General features: G+C 37.0%; 1 long non-coding RNA gene across 2 annotated transcripts in view; it reads left to right on the forward strand.

Moving 5' to 3' along the window:
• LOC116588094 overlaps window positions 1-24,630 on the forward strand; it is a 38,047-nt gene extending 13,417 nt beyond the window's left edge. For both annotated transcript variants that reach the window (XR_004284779.1, XR_004284780.1), the window contains 2 exons: window positions 21,781-21,932; window positions 24,438-24,630. This is a non-coding gene — a long non-coding RNA (uncharacterized LOC116588094). The remainder of the gene's footprint in view (window positions 1-21,780; window positions 21,933-24,437) is intronic.
• The last annotated feature ends 305 nt before the right edge of the window (window positions 24,631-24,935 follow it).

A 24,935-nucleotide genomic window follows, 5' to 3' on the forward strand; every position in this document is an offset into this window, starting at 1 on the left:
ACAGCCACCTCCTGGGTGGGTGTTCTAAGGGGGAGCAGAGCCTGTCGAGATGCAGAAAAAGCATGCTTTCGCACACTTTCTCTTTTGAATCTTGCTCCTCTGTTTTTAAGGGAAGCTTCAGTAACAAAAAAGAAGATATTGATTTAGAGCCACAGGAACTAGAAGGTAAACAGTAAAAAGCGTGTAGAATCCAGGCAGCAAGGCCAGGGAGGCTGACATCGGCCCACACAGCAGTCTTGCAAATGGTTTAGGCACCTCGTGCTGTGTCTTCAGTGATAGGACCATTCAGGCCCAATTGGAAGCTGTCGATTGCAACCTCAAAAGGTCTTTGTGGTCTGATAACAGGGCCTGACTCTTCAGGTGGCCATGCTGCCTCCTGCCTAGGGGTTAGCTTGCTTCTGTAACACATTTGTTTAAAATCGATTTCCACAATCTTGGCCTCGGGTTTACTCCACATTTTTGTTAAAAAAAAAAAAAAAAAAATTACATCGGATTGAAAAAGAAAAAAAAATTCTCTAATGTGAGACAGGCTGTAAACATACAAAAAAGACTGGATCCTAGCTCTGGCAGGTCTTACTCAAAATTAGTGGGAATGCTGTGGACTTGCTCTTTTTGGTATTTCAGGAGTTCTGACTTTTCTTAGATGTTAGATTTCCTTAGATGTTAGCTAATTTTAGATCTGGAGTATACTTAGGAATACCATGTGTTTTTATGCTCTGAAATAAAGGCTAAGCTTAGTGGGTAATGTATTCTGTATAATGTATTTACGCTCTATTTCTGCCCCTACCCCCAGACTCCTACAATGGCTGTGGGCCCAAAGAGTTGAAGTGACTAAAAGCTCTGACTTTCACCTTGTTTTCATACAGAATATGCCAGATCCTACTTCCAGGATGGATAGACTTTAAGTTCTTCCAACCCTAAAATGGATCTTCTGAAATTTTCTAGTCTTATTTTTTGTTAGCAAAAAATCTGAAGTAAACACATATTTGTACAACGGCCTCTCTTTTTCTTCCCCTATAATTTAGTACTTTTGCTTTTCAGCATAATTACTATTGTCAAGTTCCCTTTGAAGGAGGAGGCTTATCTTCATTATCGATGTCTTCCTGATTTAAAATATATATATATAAATCAGGTTGTGGCACTTCTCTGCCTAAAACAATTTGTTGGTTTTCCATTACACTGGATAAAACAACTAATTCTCTTCATGGGTCAAAGGACCTCCATGACATAGACTTTGCCTTTTTGGAGGTTACAGTCCTGGTCCCTTGGTCTCCATTCAGAAAAGCCTCTTTCCAGATCTACAAGTTCTTCCCACCTCAGGCTCTTCACACATGCTGGCCCCGCCATCTGGAATGCTCTTTTGCAGCGATGACTTCCTTTAATTCGAACCTTGCATCTTCAGCTATGTCTTCCCCAACTACCTTATTTAAGTAGATAATTTCTTGCCTTCCACAAGCCCCATCCTCATTTCTATATTCAGCAGCAATTTTATTTCCTTAGACTGCTTATCACAGTTCATTTAGTTTCTTGCTTATTGCCTGTCTTCTCCACTTAGTCATGAGCTCTGTGAGGTCAGGAACCACATGCTTATGATCTTCCTGCAGCTGAACAGAGTCCACGCGCCTGGTAGGGATTCAACAAGTAGTTGTTGAATGAATACTTGTGCTTGGAGGGTACATGATGATGAATGTGCCATATATTTGTCATCTTCCATGTAGCAGGATAGAAAGACAACATTGAAGAGGTGACTTGAGTCCTGATGATAGAAGCTCTCGAGAGTATTGTGTAGTAGGGTCACCATCAGCAATGCCTTATTGAGTGGGGAACTAATGTCGCCTGGCTTGTATTTTAGAAAGATTGATCTAGCAAAAATATTACATGCGTGGTTGTAGTAGAAAAACAGCCTTGGGAAGACCAACAGTAGGGAGAGGATTGATCCCAAGGAAGGGGCAGGGTTGCCTGAAAACTGATAAACTAAAGCAGGTAGATAACAGAAAACTCCACCTTTTGATGGCTGTTTTATTCAAAATACATGTTTTGGGAAGGTTGTTAGGGAAAATGGAATAAAGAGTTGCTTCCTGCCCCAATTCTCCATCCTGAGGGTTACTATCAAAGACACAGCTTGTTGTAGTTTGGCATCATTGGGTATTTTTGCTCTGTCCTGGGTCTTCTGGTCGTGTCTGGGGTAAGAAAGTTAAACAGTTGGGGTTTTTTTGTTTGTTTGTTTGTTTGTTTGTTTTTGCTGTTGTTGTCTTTCAGATTTCCTGTATCTTCCAATGCAGAGCCATATTAATTGAGATGCATTTGATTTTGGAATGCTGCTTTTTTTTTTTTTAATGGAGTATTGTGGGAAAAGAGAGCCAGGCTGTGTGCCTTTAGGAACAGCAATCTCAGTAGATGGAATATAGGGTTTTGAGTCAGGTCTTTGTAGGCTTGGGCCCTGGCTCAATCCTGCAGCAGCTGACTTAAACTGGAGAAGTCATTTAACAACTCGGAGCCCCATTTTCTGATCTATAAAATAAGAATGAATTATACCCTAACTCACAGTAAGTACTTTAAAACTCTGAGCTGCTCCACAGACCGTGGTGACTGGGATTGACAAACACTGTGCCTCTCCATCTAGTTACACATCAACATTTTAACTTCTTTTTATCCAGAAATTAGTGACAGGGGATTTACAGATATGAAGCCTAAGAAGGAGGAAAAGAAGAAAGAGAACTGTGTGTCCAGGTAATAGAAGAATAGTGGTACAGGGCCCATGGGCTGCACACCTTCCTTTACCAATAAAATCATCAGGAAATGATGCGCACCAGACACTAAATTCGCAAATATTGTAATGTGCAAACCTGTTTTTTTTTTTTTTTTCTTCCTTTAGTGAATTTGTGACGGCATGGTGGGTAGGGAAGGAGGCACAGGATTTTTCTGTCGTGCTGTCACTGCTATTGACAACCCTATTATCACTGTAAGGCAGTGGTTTCTAAACTCTGTTGGGTCAGGGACTCTTCGGAGTCTCTGATGAGAGGGACATATACTAGAAGAATTTCCATGTACATCTTTGCCTCCAACTGTACTTATAAATCACCTGAAACCTGTCTGGAGAGGTGGCCATTTCTGGACCCCAGGTTAAAAGACCTGGATGTAAGACAGTAATTGAATTTTCTATTTATTTATATTTCTATTTCAGTAGGTTTTCTATTTTGTTTGGTTTGGTTTGGTTTTAATTTAATTTTTAGTGGGATTGTTCCCTTGGCTCCTAAGCAGTCATGAATGCCTGGCATCATGTTAGGAATTTCCTCAATCTTTAACTCTTTTAGTCCTTTCAATAATTCTACTGGGGAATGGGGTTTATTGTTGTTTATGTAACATAGCCTCAATGACCAAGCCAAATGTTTTGGGTTGCTCATGGGTGAACCTGGGAGCCGGAGTAAATATTTTATCAGAAGACTATTAGTTAACTTAATGTCTTCATCACAGAGCCAAATGTATCTCTTGGGCAAGGCTTCCCTTTTCTATCAGGGGAACACCACAACAGCAATCCTGGAAAGGTCATGCAGCATAAAGGAAGAAATATCACTCCTAGAGTACTTTCACATACAGGATATCTTACGATATGTCAGACCACCATTAAACACAAGGAGTTTGTGTGTGTGTGTGTGCATTTATTTGCTTTTCTAGGTCATTAGAATTTCTATTCCTGACCTAGAAAAGAGATGTAAATATCTATATTTATTCTGGTACCTCTTACACTAATAGATGTTTAACTCTGATAATACCTGTAATCAATTCTCAGGAAGCAAGCTGTTTCTAGAACATCAAAAAGTGCACAGGTATTCTTTAAGCTAAGTGTATAAATGGTTGAAATGTTAAAAATGAGGGATTCTGCGTTTTTTGATTAATGCTGATATTTGAAGCAAATTTACAGAAGTGCATATAAATGAAAAAGCAGATTTATTTGGATAAAATCAAAGTATTTATCAATAAAGTCCTCTTAGATGCTCAGAGGAAAGACATTGTAGAGGTATAACATGTCATTATTATGGTTATCATCACCATTAACAGCTAGCCTAGTACTTAACGATTTTCTTCAAGTTGTTTTATTGGTATTATTGGCATTGACTTTTTGGTCTTGGTTGCAATTAAGGCATTACAAGCTGCTGATTTGTGTTAGCTCTGGGAATAAAAAGAAAACAAACCAACTAAGCACTACTAAACCAGAAACTCTTCAAGAGGAGCAAATTTTTCATGCCTCAAGGATACTTTCATATTTATTTCTAAATGTACCATTTCATATAAATTAACATGCCAAAAAGGAAAGTTGGTCATATCAAAGAAAAACAGAAATTACGCTAGATCTCATGATGTGAGATAACTCTGGGTGATTATGAGTAATAACTATAGTTCAGGCTGCGTTAAATTTTAATTTCAGTAAATCATGTCAATAGAAATGACATTATCTTGTTCAAAGTCAGAAAACCCAGTGCTTCTGAAATTGGTTTTCTGGAATAGGTCCATATGGTTAGTTAATGTGATTTGATACTATCTGGGTGGTGTTCTGGAAAGTAAACTTGCTTTTTCTGCAAAGAGAAACCAGATTCCAAATACTCGCCTAGTTCTTTTACTGCACATCGATATTTTGTTCTACTTTCAATTCTTTATGGACATAGACATTTTGAAAGATGGGATGTTTAGATAAAGTGATATAACCTGAAAAAATGATTATACTGTCAAGTGAAAAACCCAACGTGGAAAAAAAGCACAAATGGTCAGCAATATAAAGGAATATGACTTAGAGGAAAAGTTCTAGTCACATATGCACACACAAAAAGAGAGAGAGAAAGAAAGAAAGAGAGAGAGAGAAATAAGTAAATAAATAAATAAATAAATAAATAAAGGAATCCTATTAGTTACAAACTTATGAAAAGAAAAAAAAAAAAACAAATGTTGGGAGAAGTACAAAATAATTATAGAAATGTTCCAAGTGTTACAATGAACTCCCTTGTTATCAGGTCTTAGATGGATGATTTTACTACTTAGAAACTGAATTACAAGCCTTGGCAAGTGAATCCCAACAGGGGAAAAAGCAAAACAAAATTCTTGGCAATTGGAGAGTATTGGTAAACTAAAATTTCAAATTAAACAATATTTTAAGGGGAAAACCGCCTTTAATTAAAAACTAATTTTATACAAACTTTTCAAAATAAGCCAAAAAAAGTTTCTACCATTTCTACCTTAGAAAATAAAACCAGTTTAATCAAGAGTTTCTTTGATAATTGAAATGTCCAAAAATATCTAAGGATTGTTATTTTAAAAGTAAATCCAATTTTTGAGATAACAAATCTATAACAGCATTTTTTTAAAAAATTGAAACATTCTGATGTTTTCTTCAGTGTGTGCAATTTCTATTTCTTATTTTGCATTTTCAGTTCATTGAATTAAACAATGTATATGTATTGTGGGCCAAATCACCTGGAGACTGCTGTATAGATAGACTTGGAATCTGTATTTGTGTTCTTATTGTATCGATGTTGAGGCAATATTTAATTCTAATGTCGCTTATCCAGTTTAATGTCAAAACAGCCCTTGTCTCAAGATAGCCATTGAGATGAATTTCTTTTATCAGTTTTAATGACAGAAACATTCTTAAACTATTTAAGACATTGAAATTTTGGTTGGATACCATAAAAGTGCTGAGTACTCACTGTTACATAGTAGTGAGGAAAATAATGGGAGTGGTCTTATTACATAAATAAATGGTATGTTTTTGCTATGTGGAAGCAAAATAATATCATGGAGTACCATGCAAAGAATGGTTTTATCATAATTGGTTAGAGAGAAATAATGGGAGTTTTGTACCTTCCCTTGGCACATAGGACAGAAGTTCAACTGAGAAGAGCCTGGGCAGAAGCAGTTAGCCCCATACTCAGAGTATTCAGGCTGTGAGCAAGTGTCCGGCGTGGATCTTTCTTGCTTGTATAAGACAAGCTTGCAAAAAGTTCAGTAGAATTAAATGCAGAGGGAATCTAAGTGAAAGGTTTTAAAAATTCACTGATATTCTTTTTTTACTTAACTTATTCACTATTGAATTCTATTGATAATGGATTGATGGCAAATGTAAGTTCCTCATTAAAATTTTCCATTTTGAGGGTGACAGTATAATATGAAGCTTGAGGAAGACTGATAGGAATTCAACTTAATTTAGACTTCCTCCTGAACAAACTGTCCAAGTTGTTTGAAATAGACAACCATCCTTAATAAGAGCATCCTCTTTTTCTTCCTTCGTTCCTTTATTCCTTGGTTTGGTCATTTCCTCCCTCCTTCCTTTCTTTCTCCTTTCTTGCCTCTCCCCCCATTTCTTTTCTCTTTCTCCTCCCCTTCCTTCCCCTTTATCCTAAAGCTGAGAAGAGCAAGATAACACCCAGTTATAAATTCTGGATAATCAAAATGTAATTCATCAAATTGAGAGAATTTCTAACGTGAATGTAAAATACACTGTGTTTTCCCTTGGGTATTTAAGTATAAGGAATGGTTTGAATTTCAGATCATTGGGCCACTTTTTTGTTTGTCTGTTTGTTTGTTTTTCCTGCTGATTTACTCAGAGTCTGCTCTATAAAGACTCAGAAATTTGATATGAAACTAGAATTCATTACTCTTCAAAAACCCAGGTGTTGTTGGAAACAATTTCCGCTGGAAAAATTAACTATTTGTAGACATAAATTCAGTTCAGTTAAATAATATTGGGGAGCTTACTATGTGCAAGACACAACACTAAGCCTTGGGGGTAAAAAGATAAGTTGGACGTTCTTTCAGTGTCGAAGAACTTAAAATCTGGTGTGGGACACTAGCAGGGAAAGGGGAAGGTGAAAATATTTTCCAATTTTCAAAAATGTATTTGTGTATTTTTTGCTAATCTACTTTTGTCTTTTAGTACTGTTTACAAAAGCTTTCTAATACTTTTTAAACTAGAGTTTTGAGCTTATGAAAGAGATATTTCTATGTTCTCTAATTTCACAACGCAAGATGAGAAGTATCATTAGTACATGTATTTTTTTGCAAGATGAAAATATCCTCAGGCTGGGACTAATGGATAATAAGGAAAGCAAAATAAGTAAAAAGTGCAACACTGATGAAAGAGGGACTGAACGTCACACAGACACATTAGCTGGTGTTGAATGACAAATGATAACACTGTTGGGTCAGTTTCAGGGATAGTGGCAGGGGGTAGAAATGAGGAGCCCAGATAGCCATGGGTGGTGTGAGTCGCTAAGGAGATTTTCCTGGAACTTTTATTTATCTTTGCATTAAAAATAAATACATAAACCCAAATAGTGCAGATTTAAAAAAGAGAGAGAAAACTATAAGCCTTAAAATAACATGGGCCTTAATTACTTGCTTTGGTTAAAAAAATGCTCCATATTAATGGAAAGAAGGCTATTTAAGTCATGCTTAAGAAAACAGGACATATGACTTAGTACAACAACTATCCAGAGCCAAAAAACAAAACAAAATAAACAAATGAACAATCAAGAACATTACTTTTCTACAATGTCTACTTATGTAGTAAGATATGTATAAGGGAAAGAATATTTGTGAGGTGGGTGGTAGAATGACTGTGGGGAACCAAGAATGTCCTCTTTAGATCTGAGTTTGTAAAGTATCTTGATAGATGCCAGTATCATGGGGAAGATGTCTGTGGTCAAATAATTTTGAAGGATGTTGAAATAAATAACTAAACAGACTTGTTTACTGTAGGACTTAGTTTAGACTTTAATATATTGATATGCCCTGTAACTGGCCAGGAGAGGACAATAGTACCAACATTCCCAAAATGCATTCAACTACAGAATACTTTTAGAAGAGCTCACAGGAGAAATAGGTTCTTGGGAAACAGTTTTAGAAATTTCTATGTTAGTACTGAGCATATGGAAATCACCATTATTTCTCTTTCTTTTTAGAGGAAAGAAATGAAGCCAAATTAATTATCTCTTGGGTCCAACATAGAGATAAGTTATATGTTGTCTTGATATGTGTCTAGTTATTATTCCTCTTCCCTGGCCCCGTACCCCACCCCCATTCCCAACTGGTAGATTGGGAAAAATATAGGATATATTTTATATATATTATATATATATATATATATATATATATATTATATATATATATTTTTTTATATTAGGAAAAATATAGGATAAATATAGAGGATAAATATAGAGTCCTGGTAAACTGATAAGACTTAGGCAGGGGTTAAAATTCAGAGTTTTTTGAAGTTTGATTTTAGAAAACTTGAATTACAACTGAAATAAGTTATATAAGATAGAGATTGGATCATGTGACCCATTCATTGCTAAATTCAAGGGGCATCTCCCTGTGATGCTCTGGTAACATAGGTGATGAAGAAGATGTGGTACCTTCTTAGGAGCTTAAAATTTGATGAGAAAGGCAGACCCATGAACATGTAATTTCAGTGCAATAAGGGAAGTGATTAAAAGAGGTACATACATCTCTTTGCTTTTGTTCATGGCATTATCTCTCCTCAAAATACAGTAAACCTGAGCCCTCATCTGCACCCTTTCACACATATTAGATGTTTTAAGAGTGAATTCCAGAGCATGTTCTCTGGGAAAAATTTTCTAGACACCTTGCCTCCTTCCTATTTGGTATTAATTGTTCTCTACATTATGTTCCCATAGCACTTTCCCTTTCCTCCATCAAAACCCTAATTTTTCAAAGTGTGAGTTGAGTGTGTCTGTCTGTTCATCTTCTTCCTAGATTGGAAGATTGTTGAGGGATGATATTGTCTTAGACATTCTTATAATCATCACTGCTCAGACAGGGATTTGCTTGAATAATGCAAGCCCTCAACAAATGTTTTGTTCATTGATTGGTTGTTTTTGCAATAAAATGCATTTTATTTATCTTAAATTTTTACCATTGCATAAAAATCATTAAAAACCGAAACTAGAGTTTAGAAAATATTTAAGATTTTATTTTATAAGTAATCTCTACACACAATGTGGGGCTTGAACTTACAACCCTGTGATCAAGAAAAGCATGGCCTACTGACTGAACCAGCCAGGCACCTTCAAGAAAATTTTTAGAGGCAAAAAAGGGTAGAATGTTCTTCCTATGTCATTTAATATATTTTATTTTATAATTTTATTTTGTATGTTTTACTTCCCTGTTTTCTCATTAAGTAGTAGAATCTGAGGACAAGTCAGAGGAAATAGGGCATGGCCTATCTAGCTCATTAGGAAACCCACAAGAGTTTTCTTATGAACTAATAGTCCAGTTCGATTACCAGGCAATTTTAGCAATTACAGAGAGAAAACGAAGGCTGAAAGGAAGTCCCTTACAGAATGTTTAGCACCAGTCTTTTTTTAATATCTTGAGTTGTAGACAAGTCCCAAGGTGTCTGAGTCAAGCCTCGGAAAAGTAAGATTATTTTAATCAGCAATAATTAAATCAGCAAGAATAAAAGCATTTGTTTCCATCAATCTCACTCAGACTTTGTGGACTTTGAAAGAGATTTAAATATATGAAAGGATCTTTATCTGTTTATCATTCAAAATCAGTTGGTTTATTAAAGAGGACAAAACAGTTGAAGTAGGGAATCATAACAACAATACGCGTGATTCTTAAACATTTAGGATGATGGCAAACCCAGTTATTTGGGGTTCATAAATTATCAAACCTACATAAGGCAAGACAAGTTTTAAAATATAAATATATTGCCTCATGTTTTTAACCTTTAAAAAGGGGGTATAAATGCCTCAGGCTAAGTATAGGAATAAATACATAACCAATTTTCTTTCAAAGAAAACATATCAAGACAAGAAAGTCTTGTCAAACCTGTAACTGTTTTGGATTTACTTAAGCCAGATTTTAAATCTAGATAATCTCTGAAAGAATTATGTAAAGCAGGAATGAGCACATTTTTTTCTGCCAAGAGTTGGGCAGTAGATGTCGGCACCAGAGTCTTTGTAGCAATTCCTTCATTCTGCTGTTGCAGGGCAGAAATAGCCATAGATCATACGGAAATGAATGCTCCTGGCTGTATGCAATAAAACTTTACTTATTATAAAAACAGGAAGTGGGCCTGATGCAAAGCATTGATACTGCTGTACGTCAAGATGACCTGTGGGAAGTGACTGAATGTAGGAGTAGACCTCTTCAGTTATGTGTGGCCAGAGCAGCAGTCTCCTTCTGAGAACTGCTCACCCTTCACTCACACTGTGCTGTAGGAATTTGGGCTTGCACTCTCTCATTTGATTGAGAGTCTTTTTTTTTTTTTTTTTTTTTTTTTTTTTAGTCAATCCTTTCTTTCATTGAGTCAATACATTGGTCTTTGGCCTAAGGTGGTGTGGGTTGTACTTTTGTTTCTTGTTCCTATGGAAGTCTTGTCCATAGAAATGAGTAGGCACCAACTTATGGAGCTGGAGATGAGGCCGGAAAGGGGGTGACAATAGCGGTTGCTTCTGGGTTTACCTGGTCACACCAAGGTCAAGACCCAAGACATCTTCCTGGGGAGGCTTCCTGAGATTGCATAGGTGGTTAAAGCAGAGATCCTCCCAAATAGAGGTGATTGTAGAGGAATCGTCTTTCCCTTGTAGAATTCCCCAAAGAGCTCTCCAGATAATGAGATAATGCCACTCTTGGGGGGGCTATTTGGCATGCTTGCCCTATGTACAGACCACAGGTTGTAAACTTGATCGCTTCTCCATGCTGGGCTGGAATTTACATGGGCTTACCTTTTCTTCAAGTGTCATAAACATCCTAATCCCTTTGGAAAGCATTTGTAAAGAATAATATTTTGCTTTTCATAACATCAGTAGTCCCCTTGCACTATCCCGAGCAATATGGTCCTTGGAAAAATTTCAGCAAAAATGAGTAAGAGCCATCCTCAGCTGTGCCTGTTTCTTTTTGTCACTTAAATCATTGTCTGCTCCCACCTCCCGTGAGTCCTTCTCATCCTCTCTCCTGTGGGTGGTATATTTCTGTTTCAAGGAAAACTTTGAACCATCAGAGTCCCTCCATGATGGCAGGGGAATACTGTGACTGCTTTATGACTGGGTGGACCCCCAAGTAGGGGGGGTCCCAGTAGCCAAGTAGCCAAGTAGGCTATTCTTGGTCAACATTCACCCGTTCCTCAATGCACACAGCTCAGCACACGGTGTGTTTATGGAAACAACTCTGTGGTTTGTCAAACTGCAGTGAGGTCTATGTTGATTATTTTACTGGCCACTCCCACTGAAAACAAAAACTGTGGGCTGATGGCACAGCAACAAGTGACTAAGAGGTATCCAAAAAGATGATGACTAAAGACAAGTTGAAATACAAGCTGGAAAGAACTCTAATTACTTGTAGGTCTTCCTGTATGATTATTTAAACTTGTTCCAGTTAATGAGATCTGTCAATGGTGATTGAGTTCGTGGTTAAAAAAAAAAACAGACAGACCTGCTTCGCTGAATCGGAATATGAATTGTGCCATCTAATAACAGACTCTGATTTACTAAGTGACTTCCAACTGCAGTATAAAGATAAGTTTCTTCTTTGCTCCTTACAACAATCGTTTGAGGTAGGTACTGACTCCATCTTGCAATGAGGAAAACCGAGGCTTAGAAAGGTCAAACAAGTTCTTGGCCGCACCAGTGGCAAACAACGCAGGCAGGAACAAAATCTGTGGAAGCACCAGAAGCAATCCTTATTACCTGATAACAGTAGAGGGATCCTCAACTTACTGACCTTTTTCCGGTGGGGACAAGCGTTATTTAGTTCTCATGAAATTTGCATCTTTGCTGAATGGATTTGCAAACGCACAATGCAGAGTTTGTCTGAGAATCCTAATCAATGTTTTATCCTCTAGAACGGCAGATTTTAATCAGTAGCAATTTCCTAAATTCTCTCCCTCTCCAGGGAGAGATCTTTTTGGTCATCACCCCTTGGTGGGGGCTGCTACTGGCATATCGTACACAGAGGCCAAGGTTGCAGTTTGCTGCTGAACATCCTACAATCTATAGGACAGTCTTCTCTAAGTAAAGAATTTCTCTCCCCAAATGTCAATAGTGCCAAATTTGAGAAGCCCTATTCTAAATGCTGTGGAAATTAATAGCAAACCCTTGGAAAGATGAAGAACTTGGACAAGCAGTGCTCTATATCTCCTCTCCTCAGAGAATTTTCTCCTATCTCCAGCAGCTTTCACATTTAGCCCCTTTAGTACATATCTCCAGCAGGACTAGTCTGGGATATCACTGAATATTATAAAAAAGCTAAACTGGTATCAGCGCAGTGCTCCAATGCTTCAGAGAAGTGAACTTCAGGACCTGTGTTCCTTGTTTCTTTTTCCATGTTTCTTGGCAGCCATGTTCTTTTTTTAACTCTTAAACGCTTTTTCCAAAAACTGGCAACTTCTAAAACTATGTCTCTTCTGAAACACAGTATTTACTTCTTTAAGTGCTCCATGTAGCTAGAGTTCCAAACACAGAGCTTTCTACATTTGTTTCTCATCATTTTTGACAATTAGCCTCCCTTACTTCGATAAACATCTCATTCTTAAAGAGTAGTTCTTAAGTACCATTTATCTTTTCCTGGGTGGAGTAAAGATTTCCCATGAACAAGCATTTCACATTTTTCTTTGCAAAATGTTTTTCCAAGTATTTAACTCTGTGGGGAAACCTATAGGATAGACAAAAAAAGGATGTTTTGAGAGTTGGAAGTCTTCTCTAAGGTCTTAAATGCTAACTCTTTAGTTTCCACAGTAAGGAAATCCCCCGACCTCTGAAAACAGTCTTGTCTTATACAGCTTCCCTGCAACACAGGCTAATAGCATTCTTATAGATAATTATCCAGGAAATAAAATATTTTAACCTATTTCTATAAATAAGTTTGACAGCCTTTTACTATAGGAACAATTTCAGAAATAAAAGACAAAATAAGAAAAAGTTAAAATGATTAACTTACAAATTTTATTAGAAACAAGTAAGCAATGGCAGTGTACTGTTCCTTTTAGCGACCAATAAATTGAATCAAATAACGTCATTTCTAAGTCCTGGGAAAGAATGGAAATAGCTGTTTATTTTAAATAAGTTTTAAAAGTCATGTCTGGGAGTGCCCCTTGATTATGAAATTACCATTTTAGGGACATTCCTACATTGGTGTTGGAGAGACTGCTTCTAAGGCAAAAGGGAATTGGCTTACCAGCAAAGAACTTGTGATCTACATGTAGACAATGAAACCACAGTCTACTCACTTCATCCTAACATACTCAAAATAAGACAGAGCCATGGCACTGAGTCTCTCTCCTTCTCAGGTCTTCACTGTCCCCATTTTAGGGGTGACTTTTGTATCTCTATTTCTTTTCAAGAGAAAGGAATTCCAACATTCAAAATATTATGTTAACTTGATTTCATTATGAATGAACACACAGAACAATACTTGCCAAGGGCCTTGCCCCCAGAGTTGGCCCTGACAATAACAAACGAAGGAAATGCCTTTAAGCTTTTAAGTTTAGGAGATTGGTTTAGACTGAGTGGTAATCTTTGGCCCCATTGCCCTGAAAGCTGAGAAACAGGGTTCTTATGTTTACATTGTGTTCCTCACTAAATCAAGGTCATAGATGCCTCTGTGTGTGTGTGTCTATAAAATGTATAATAATTATATAGCTTACAGGCAAACTCAAGCAAGAGGTATAATACATAACATGGCTGGATATATCGTTTATTTGCTCTCAAGGAACTTCTCATTAAAAACTGATCATTAATTTAGTCTACCTTGTAAAACACTGGTACTCCTCCTTTTCTTCCTCCTGTCCTTTCTCTTCCTCTTATTCTTTCTTCTTCTCCTTCCCCTCCCCTTTCTTCTTTCCTCCTTCTCCTCCTTTCTCCTCCTCCTCTCCTCCTCTTCTTCTTCTTCTTTTCATTGGCAGTCAAAATGGGGAGATTTAAGGATAGATCTACTCCTTACCTCCAACACAGTGTGAATTTTATGAAGAGGTTTTTTATAGTCTGGATTTCTTGGTTTGTGATTTTATTGGCTTGCACAGCAGGCTGTTCCTCCCTGGAGAAATTAAGTCTTCAGGCTTCTGGTTGGCAAAATCTTTGAGTCCCTCCGCTGTGCTCCCCTTGGGGGATGGAAATGTCCCAGGTTGGTCTACAATGACTTCTCTCCCTGAGCAGTGTACTACTGTTCCAGGGGAAACTGCCAATTGGCAACCAGACATGAGTGGTCTGGACAATTAACAGGCTTCTGTTCAGTCCTTGGTCCTATTAACTGCAAAGCAAGCATGTCAGTTGGATGAGATAGGAATTCAGGCATGTGAAGTAACTGGCCTGGATCCAGTGACAACACCAAAGGTAGCTGGGGGCAGTGCTTTAGTTCCCCACCCCAATCTCCATAACATTCCCTCCAAACATACCAAATGCATAGAAATCTAAATCAAAACAAACAGTGAACTTGCTATGCGTACAAATTCAAGACAAATCTGTAGTCCTTCTCTTCCAAAATGGTTTTGTGTCCGTAAGCTCTTTTTATATAGTAATGTTGAAACTACTCATGATAATAGCTGAGAAGAGAGTATTTTCCAGATTAAAAAAGAAAAAAAGAATTACAGTTGTTAAGCTTGTTCACTGATCTTTCCTTAGTCGTATTCAACCTCCTTGGATTATGTACCTCCTGAATAGAAATGTTTCCAAGCATGAAAAATCTACAGAAGTCTTAATAGTTTGGGGGTTATAAGAAGCTGAGCAAACACTCTGACCAGAGGTGTCTTGAATAACCAGAAGAGACATTGCAGATTAAACTAGATTATTAACAGATGGTAAACATCTAGAAAAAGAAATCATGATTGTTCAGAAATTCCACTGAAAACAAATCATACCAAAGAAACACCATTTCCTATTTAAATGAGCTTTGTTGAGTGGTAGATTAAAAAAAAAAATGCTACAGGTACAGTGTTTTATTTCAGTAGGACATTTGATAGAGTTTCTATTGAGGTAGTTGTTGTATAATAAAACAAGCATTGGATTTAGAATCAGAAAAATGACCCTATTCTCCCATTTATCAGTTCCATAAGCTTTCACAAGTCACATAGTTTTTCTGAAGCTGGGTTTCTTCATCTCTAAAATAAGCATATTTATTCATGAATTTTTAATCTCATTCCAAAATTACTGGTTTCTTGAAAACAGGATTAAGAACTGTGACTTAGATGAAACTCTATTTAGATGGAGTCACAGTAAGATAAAAAAATGAAGCTCATGTGAATTATACCTCAATAATTAAAAAATAATAATAATTAGGCACAACGACCATTGGTCATAGAGCAATGGCAAGTTTATAGAAGGGTCCTAGTGGGTGTCCAACACAACTCTAAATTCTATCCTGCTCCACATATTATCAATAGATGTAGAAATATAGAAGTGATAATTCTTAAAGCCATACATAAGTATGGGAGGAAAGCTTCTAATTATAGAATCCAATCATCAGAATGGAGCTAAGACAAACTGAGCTAAGACACAATACCAGGTTTATTGTACATAAACATATCATTATGTATAGACATAGTCTTCAAATCATAAAGTATCAGTAACGTTATTCCAAGATGGGAGGTGACTATAATAATAGTTCAAGAATAGTTCAAAGCACTGAGGAATGTAATTGAATATAAGCCAAATGGGTGAAAAATTCAGAAGATTTTCAGAGTTCCTTTCTTCCTCCACTTGTGCAAATATTCTGCTTATTTCACTTAAACACTCGTTGAGTTTTCTCAGTTCCTGCCCTTGCAGGACTCACACTTAGCTGAGAGGAATTATACTACAATGGAACCCACATTGTAATAAAGACATGTAAAAGGGACTGTTGGAGATGAGAAAAGGAGGAGTGAGACTTTTTGCAGGTTTGTATATGCATGTTTAGGTGTGAGTGTACCTATACAGGTCAGTAGAAGCTATAAAGACAGGTTATGCAGAGTTGGGCCCTGAGGAATTAATTGGAGTTATCTAGTTGGATAATGTGGGGAAAGACATCTCAGATAAAGGAGACAATGTCATGGCAATGAAGGCATGTTTTAGGAGTATTAAAAGTTTGACATGGCCAAAGTATAGACTGGTGAGTTGTATTTAAGGCAGGTTACTTAAATAGGAGGCATCACTGGGTTTATGGTTGAGAAAAACAATTCGAAGAGCTCAATACTACACTAACTGAAGCAGGGAAACATTTTAAGAAGTAGGTGAGTTGGTAGAAGTCCTAGCCTCAGTAATTGACCACAAAAAGAAATAAAAGGCATCTGAATGGGCAAAGAAGAAGTCAAACTCTCACTCTTTGCAGATGATATGATAATTTATGTGGAAAACCCAAACATTCCACTCCAAAACCACTAGAACTCATATAGGAATTCAGTAAAGTGTCAGGATATAAAATCAATGTGCAGAAATCAGTTGCGTTTCTATACATAGAAATATGTATTTCTATAGGGTGCAGTCACTCTAGAAAACAGTATGGAGGGTCCGCAAAAAGTTGAAAATAGAGCTACCCTATGACCCAGCAACCACACTACCAGGTATTTACCCCAAAGATACAAATGTAATGATCCAAATGGGCACATACACACGAATGTTTATAGCAGCAATGTCCACAATAGCCAAACTATGGGAAAGAACTAAGATGTCCGTAAATAAATGAATGGATAAAGAAGATGTGAGATACACACACACACACACACACACACACACTGGAATACTATGCAGCCATCACACCCACAAAATCTTGCCAATTGCAATAATGTAGATAGAACTAGAGGGTATTATGTTAAATGAAATAAGTCAATCAGCGTACTTGCTTGGGCAGCACAAATATGAAATAAGTCAATCAGAGAAAGACAATTATCATATGATGTCTCTGATATGATGAATTTGAGAGATGGGGTGGGGGATCCTGGGGGAAAGGGAGGGAAAAAAATGAAACAAGATGAGACTGGAGAGGGAGACAAACAAACCGTAAGAGACTCTTAATCTCAGGAAGTAAACTGAGGGTTGCTGGAGGGTTGGTGGGGGGATAGGGATAGAGTGATTAGATTGTGGACATTGGAGAGGGTATGTGCTATGGTGAGGCCTGTGAATTAAGTAAGACTGATGATTCACAGACCTGTACCCCTGAAGCAAATAATACATTATGTTAATTAAAAAAAAAAAAAAGAAGAAGGTGAGTTGGAAGTCTTTGTTTGGAAGGGATAGAAATCAACATTACCTAGTTTGAACATAATAGAGAATTGACTGGTTACTATAGCCAAGGTAGATGTAAACTGCCCTTGACAATGACTCCATAATGATCAGTGCCCTGAATGTCATTTGGATTTTCTCTGTTTCTTGTCTTTACTTCTCTTTATGCCAGGTTCCTTCTCTCATGCAAATTTCTTTATTAGGCTTAATCTGTGACTACTGGCAGCAGTCTTGCCAGAGAGTTTAAAAATCTGGTGTGAGGGCTCTGTTGGCTGGGTTTGGGTCATGTGCTCATTCATGGAAAAAATTACTGAGGCTATGGGATGAAATGCTGACAAACTTGGGGCTCACCTACCTATCAATACCTAGTTTCAATTTCTTAATTGATAACAGAACCCTGAGTTTGTTAGGGATGTAGTGGGCCTAGCATCATGTGATTGATCATGATTAGTTTAAGCTAAACATTACAATCTTACTCTGTTTTTCAAACTTTTTTTTTTTTCACCACTGGAGTTATCCTCAAAACCTATTAAGATTCCCATGTCGTAGGAGTTTCTAAAAACTCATTGATTCTCTCCCCTGCCCCCACCCCTGCCCTGGCCACTGGGTCTCTTAATGAAAGGGATTGGACTTGATAGGGACCCACTTGATAGAACAGATATAATGCCTTGAACCATAGTGGCCAACTAGTGACCATAAATTGCCATTTATGTGGATATTCCAAGGGAATTGGTCTTAATTTTTTGAGCCACTGTAATTAATGTGCTCTACCTACCTCCATCATTCTTGTTACGTGAAAAAAGCAAACTTGGTTTGCTTAGGCTACTGTTAAACAGTTTTAGTTACTTGCAACTAGATGCCTTTCTGACTGTTATGTAGTACTTCTAGTCAAATACTGTGGCCAGGGAGGTAAGATCAAGCAAGACATTGGCATTTACTGTTCAGAACACAAGTATAATAGGATAGAATCCATGTCCCCTAAAGGAGAGACAAGGTATATCATAGAAACAGTCGCTGTGGGAATTGCTGTAAATGGGACAGATACCCCAATCTGAATTTGCTGTAGAGATATTTGGAAGAATGACTGACTTCATCCAGCCATAGGATCTGGACAAGGACAGAGGAAATGGGGCAGGGAAAAAAAAGGGAGTCTATGAGGGGCATGCACAAGGGGAAATCAAAGGAACTTAATGCAGTTTAGGTGTGTGGTAGTTTAATTAATGTTAAAGAACACAGGCATGTAGAGGACATTGATGACAGAAGACTATAAACAGGTGACATTTTAGTCAGCAGTGATGGAAGCATAATATCGAATTTAAGGAATGTTAAAGAATCTGCTCTCTCATTGTCATCTGTTGTCTATATTGCTAAATATCAAGTTAATTATCTCTCCTCCTTCAAATCTCACTTTCAATAAGATATAAGTAATTCACAAAGAAGTATACATTATTATAAGATAAAATAAGTGCAAGATCAATAAAAATTGAAGTAAAGGGAAAGTCAGTACAGAAAAATAAGAGGAAATGTTCACAGAATGTGTCTGACATGAAGTCCGGTATTCATGCTTGGGCAGACCAGCAGGGACAGTAGAATAAGGTGTGGTGAGGAGAGACCCCTAAATAATGATTTATATTTTCTATCAATGAACTAGGATGAGAACCACTTATAATAGTTGTAACAATCACGTTATTAAAGCAAACTGGGTATCTATAAGAAGCACCACTATTCCTTATATGCAACCAGAGAGTGGTTTCTCCCAGCCATTCCCAAAAAGGCTTTCATGCAAATATATGTACATAAATCTAGGGACAGATTTTATAGAAGTGTTTATCATAGTATCCCCCAGTATGGGATGACCGCACAATATCAGGCACAGTCAATATAAATTAACCTTGGGGTTTGGAGCCAGGTAGACTAACAGCTCTGTGCTACTTTACAATAGTCTTATGTCTGGGAAGTTATGCTCAGTTCTGGGACATGTTTTACAGAAGCAAATTACCATTTGTACAGCACCCGTTACATATTATATTTTTTGTAGCTGCTTGCTGAATGAATATACATTTGAATAAATGCATGAACATTTGTAGGAACAGAATATATTTCACTTGTTTAAGAGAGGCTGGTTTCCCCCTGCCCCCATGCAACTGTATGTCAATTATCTATCTTTGATGAAAATGTGAGTTCAATGAGGACAGGAATTTTGTCTTATTTGTCTTTATAGCCCCAATCATGTAGAGTGTCTGGCATAGAACAGTAGTCAATAGTTTTTTTAAATAAATAAATGACTGTGTAAGCATGCCTTTGATACACACAGAGCTGTGTATGGGAGGAAAACCAGACTGATCTATAATCTTGTCTCAATATAATTTTATCACAGGTTAAGGCAGAAACATAAAGCAACACTGGAGTTTTGAGGCAAGATGCTTATCACTGGAAAATCACCAGGAAAAAATGGTTAGAGGGAATTTGTGCTTCTTTTTGTGGCATATAGAACTACATTCTCTCAGGTGAAGTAAATAAGGCTCAGCAGCCCATGTCTTTTCCCTGCCTTTCAGACTGTGATTAGGGCAGGTGGTGGTCCTCCATTTGATTCCGTCTCCTTGTGTACTGGAGTAGAGGATGCCTGTTTGGTGTTGATGTTAGAGGGGAAGGTACACATCCAATTTCCTTGTCATCTTGATGACTGATCCTCCCAATGGAAGATTTTATGAAAAGGAAGAAAAACTTGTATTTTCCAAGTCTTTCAACTTATTCTCCATCTTTGGAGACAGCATGGTCCGGGTTCTGGAGCCACAGGATCTGAGTTCAAATGTTCACTTCACCACTTATGCATTGTGTGACACTGTGCCAACGAACGTAACTATTTGTGCCTCATTTTTCTCGTTGGTAAAGGAGAAATAATAATAATACCCTTGTGAAAGGATTGTTTTGAGGATTAAATAAGTTAATTCATGCAAAGCAGTTAAAAGTGACTGTCACATAGTCCTCAAGGGACATTACCTAATATTATGACTGCTCACAGATGCTTTCCTTTTGCTGACTTTTGCCATGTTCAATATAAAAATATTTATATTTAAAAATAAAAATATTATCACATATCTAGTATGTTTAAGACATTATCAGACTATATATTAAAATTGCCCTAAAGGGGCAATTATAACCTACTTATAACCTACTTGTTGAACAAAGTACAAAACTCACAGGGCATAGGAACACATACAGATAGAAGTAGGACAGTACACCGCAAAGCAAGCAATATCACATGGTTGGTAACTTACTATTTTGCAAACCACATCCATATATAAACAATGTCCATACTGGAAATATAGAAAAAAATAAATATGTAGATGTAGATATTTTATTTTGATATTTCTTTATAGTGTATGCTGAGAGAACAGGCAGCTTAAAAAAGAAACAAATACAAAAAGCAGAATAAGCAAAGATTAAGGTAGACCTGAAGTCTCCAAAGGTATGAAAAATTACAGATTATATGGGCCATTAATAAATGAGTAAAACATAAAACAGGCTTCCAGCATTTGTGAAGAATTACTCTTGGAAGCAGATAGGATGAAAATGTGGTATGAGTTTATGAGGAGTTTATGTATGTATCTGATCCTGGGCCAAAGCAGATTCCAAGCATATCCACAGAGTTGGTCGCACATGTGAATATCCTGGAAAACTCAGCCATAATTCTATTTCCCCAAGTTGCTCAGGCCCTGACTGAAATGTTCTTGGAAACATAAATATGTAGAACACTGAAGAAATCAGAACAAGTTATAGGATTGTTTTTCTACAGAGAAATGTTTTAATCTTTGTAGCAAACAGGGTTAAGATTTCCCAAGATCTGTTCACTATATTCTGATTAAAATCCTAATAGTATTAAGAATCATTTACCTTTCCACTAAAACAATTTAATAGCTTCCATCTTATGCAAAACTATAGTTTGTTTTACACACAAAGGAAACAGAAAGAAAATGGAAAATGCCAGGCATTAAGAGAGTTAATCTGGAAAGCCTAGCCACAGAATTCCAAGTATTTTAATGGATGTTCTTGGTTTTCCTTGGGTTTTAAGGAAAATTTTGTCACTTTTATAACAGAAATCACATTAGTTTTTACAGGCTATTCTGTTTAGAGTCAAAGGTTCACAAAACCTTTAGGTGAGAGGAAGCTTTTAAAATCCCACCTGCACAGAAATCTTTCCCACAGCTTGGCTGACAGTTGTTTATCCCATTTCTAGCTGAGTCCTTCCAGTGATTTAATAAGTACCTGATTAGTACACAAGTCAGCCCATTCTATTGTTGAATACATCACATGGCAAAACAATGTCCTTCCTTATATAATTCAGATGCCAATCACCTTTTCAGACTCAGAAAATTTGTAAGATTATGTTTCTATTAAAACTCAAATTATGCTTTGGACTTTGAGTCCGTATGAGTCCATATATGGACTTTGAGTATATGAGCCCTTGTAAGAATTTGAGGTTTTAGGTGGTGATTGTTGTTGTTATTGTGTAGTACGCTTTTCTGATTTTTTTCGTTCACCCAGGATGTTGTTTCATGTGTGACCTCTGTTCCAGCCCAGCTCTTCACTCTTGTCCTCTTATCGATCTGCCATCCTACTGGCTAAACTTAGATGGTTCTTATAAGGGGGCCACTCTGCTGAATATAGCTGGCTGTTATTGATGGTTACTACTTTGGAGCTACAGTTCTACCAGATCATCCATCCCAGGTATAGAACAACATATTTGTGTAATTCTCTGTAGCACTGGCTATAACTTTCATCAAGATTTACCAAATATTTGGGATTCTTTGCTATATGTTTGTCCTTGAAACCTACAAATCATGGAGCTCTTACAAAGCACACCCCATATGACCCCTGGTTTTCTTCCTGTGGCAGCCACAGTTCAGTTCACTGCCCAGGTGACCTGGGGCCCAAATCTCACTAGGCCAAAGAAGAGAAAGATATTAACCCCACACCAATCTCAGGTCTACATAATTCTATCCCCAAACCAGTATTTTTTTCTAGGCAATTACCTTCTGAGATTCAAGAGCAATTCTGTTACTATGTTATGACCCAGTATCAACAATTTCCTGAAGTGTGGGTTTTTCAGTTTTGGGAAATGCTAAGTAAAGGACCTTCTATTGGGAAAAGTTCTTGCAGGAACAAATAGAATACAACTGTGGTTAACTAAAATGGAAAAGAAATTTTTCGGAGGGAATATAGGTGGCTTCCAGAATTAGGCTTAGAAAATAGACTGTGACCTGTAGTGACTGGGGTAAAGGGATAGCTGAAGTCCAGCTGCAGCTTGGATCTGGGTAAGAAGTTGTCCTTGGAACAGCCACCTCTGGATACCTGTGTCAGCCATCACTGCCAGACTTTCCGTTCTTTTTACCTTTAGATCTGAAACTTTCTACCATACTATTGTATGGTAGAAATTTCCACAACTAATTAAGCGGATCTTTATTACTCAACAAGTAGCCCCTAGCTACATATGGCTATTGAGCATTTGAGGTGTGTCTGAAGAGCTAAATTTTAAATCTTATTTATATTTAATTAAAATGGATTTAAATAACCACATATGATTTTAGTTACCATCTTAGATAACACAGCTCTAATCTATCAGAGCCTATTATCTTGGGATTGTTAGCTGAAATTTTCCCAGGAGTGAGTCACTTTTCCAGGTGTAAAAAGTGCCACCCATGCTTCTTTTCCTGGCTCCTAAGTCTTCATATTCAGCCTATGTGAGAAATGACATGATTTAGGTCAGTCAGTCAGTATAGAGAGTGGCCTCCCCAAAAGCATGGTCCATCAACCACCCTAGGGTGGTGGCTTCAGTGTGTCTTTCCATCATTTGTCAAGGCCAGTAACACCTAGTGCTGGAGATAATGATAAGAGCAGTGGATTGATCCATGTTCGAAGGGTCTTAGTTAAATGTTAGAGCTCTAAAGCCGGACGTCCTAGATTAGAATTCTGGCTCCACCATTTACCAACTCAGTGATCTTAAGTAAGTTATTTACCTAAGGTATTTGTGCCTCAGTGTCCTTGATCTGATGAGATCACCTAACTCTAACAGTAGACAGATAAGTTTGTATAAAGCACAGGAGAGCACCTGGTACATAGTAAGCTCTCCATGAATATTAGCCATTATTGTCATGGATGCCACAGACACACAAATGATTTGCAATAAAAGATCCGGTGGATACTAATCATTTTTCCCATGAAAGCATGAATGAGTAGGTCTACCAAAAGACTATGAGTCATAATATAAACTCAAAAAGGTAAAGATGCCAAAAACTCTGGTGGCTGGGCAACAGTTACCTTCTAAAATAGTTGAGAATGGAGACTGCATTGTAAAATATTGCCTTCTAAAGACAAGCAACAAAATACTTAATGATGAAACTTCTATTCTGCATGTTGAGAGATTTAAAAAAAAAAAAACAAACCTCTAAAGTCTGCAGATTTAAGGTTGAGAGTATGGAAACACACACAATGAAGGAAACGGTGCCAGTGGGACTAATCTGTGCTGACTCCGAGAAACACATTAGTGGCTTCAGGAATTATTCCTCTCATTATACTGAGGGTTTTTATTTTTATAAAAACAGAAACCAAAAATGCAGAAAAGAACTCTAGATTAATACATGGAGTATTGCAATGGTGAAAGAAACTATGCTTGTCTTGTGTTTAGACATTTATTTCAGCCTTGAACTCTGCTTAGACCTCACTGTGGGCCTTCAGCAGCTAGCATTTGGCAGCACAGAGTCTTGTCTCAGGCAAGCTTTTTCTTTTTCCTTTGCAAAAAGGAAGAAAGAAAAAATACTCAATAATCCTAATCTCTCAAAAAATAATTTCCTTTCTTTCTGAAAATATTTAAAAAAAATTGAAATCCTTGCTTTCTTTCTAAAATGATTTCCAAAAAATAGAAATCTTTGCTATACTTTTTTTGTGTGCCTCTAGAAGATTTTGTATTATGTAGCCAGCGCAATTTTCCATCTGGCTTTAAAAACAAATATTTTATTTTAGTTTTCTACCATGTATTCTGTAGGCAGCAAATGAAAGAGTTATATAATACGACTTTATTCCACAGAAATATGAACCTGGAGATTCTACTTCTTCATATGAGATCAATAAAAGTGCTCCCACATGCCTGTGTATATAAATTTTGCAAGTCTTTTACACATGTGTTTCTCAAATGCCACTAGCTCATAGAAAATAATAAATCCCCTACTTTTCTAGAAACCAAATCAATAAGACATGGAATCTTCATCAGTCAAGAGCCAAGTACTTTGAAGTATTCATACATACCAGCTGGGAGAAACATACCACTGCTACACTTAAACCTAAACACGTGGACTGCATGATATTACTGGCAAATTGGATATATTAAGGTTCACAATTTCTTGGAGCTAACTGTGTGTATTTAGGCAATTTTTAGGATCATAGAAAGTAAAAAAAAAAAAAAATATCTAAACTGATGCTTTCTTTTTTTTTTTGTAATTGATTCCCTAAAAGAACAAGACTTTCTAGGTATATTTTTTAAATAGGATGTATGTTTTGAGTTGATTTTCTGACAATGGAGGTGAGTTTTCCTCAATACTTGCATATAATGGTTCTAGGAGTTAATAGCACACATTGGCAAGACAGCTGGCCAAGGCAAGAAGAATGTTTATTCATATAAAGATAACATGATCAGATCACAATGAACCTACAGAAAGTTCACAGCAGCACCATGTT

Source organism: Mustela erminea, chromosome 4 (assembly GCF_009829155.1).
Source record: "Mustela erminea isolate mMusErm1 chromosome 4, mMusErm1.Pri, whole genome shotgun sequence".
NCBI classification, from domain to species: domain Eukaryota; kingdom Metazoa; phylum Chordata; class Mammalia; order Carnivora; family Mustelidae; genus Mustela; species Mustela erminea.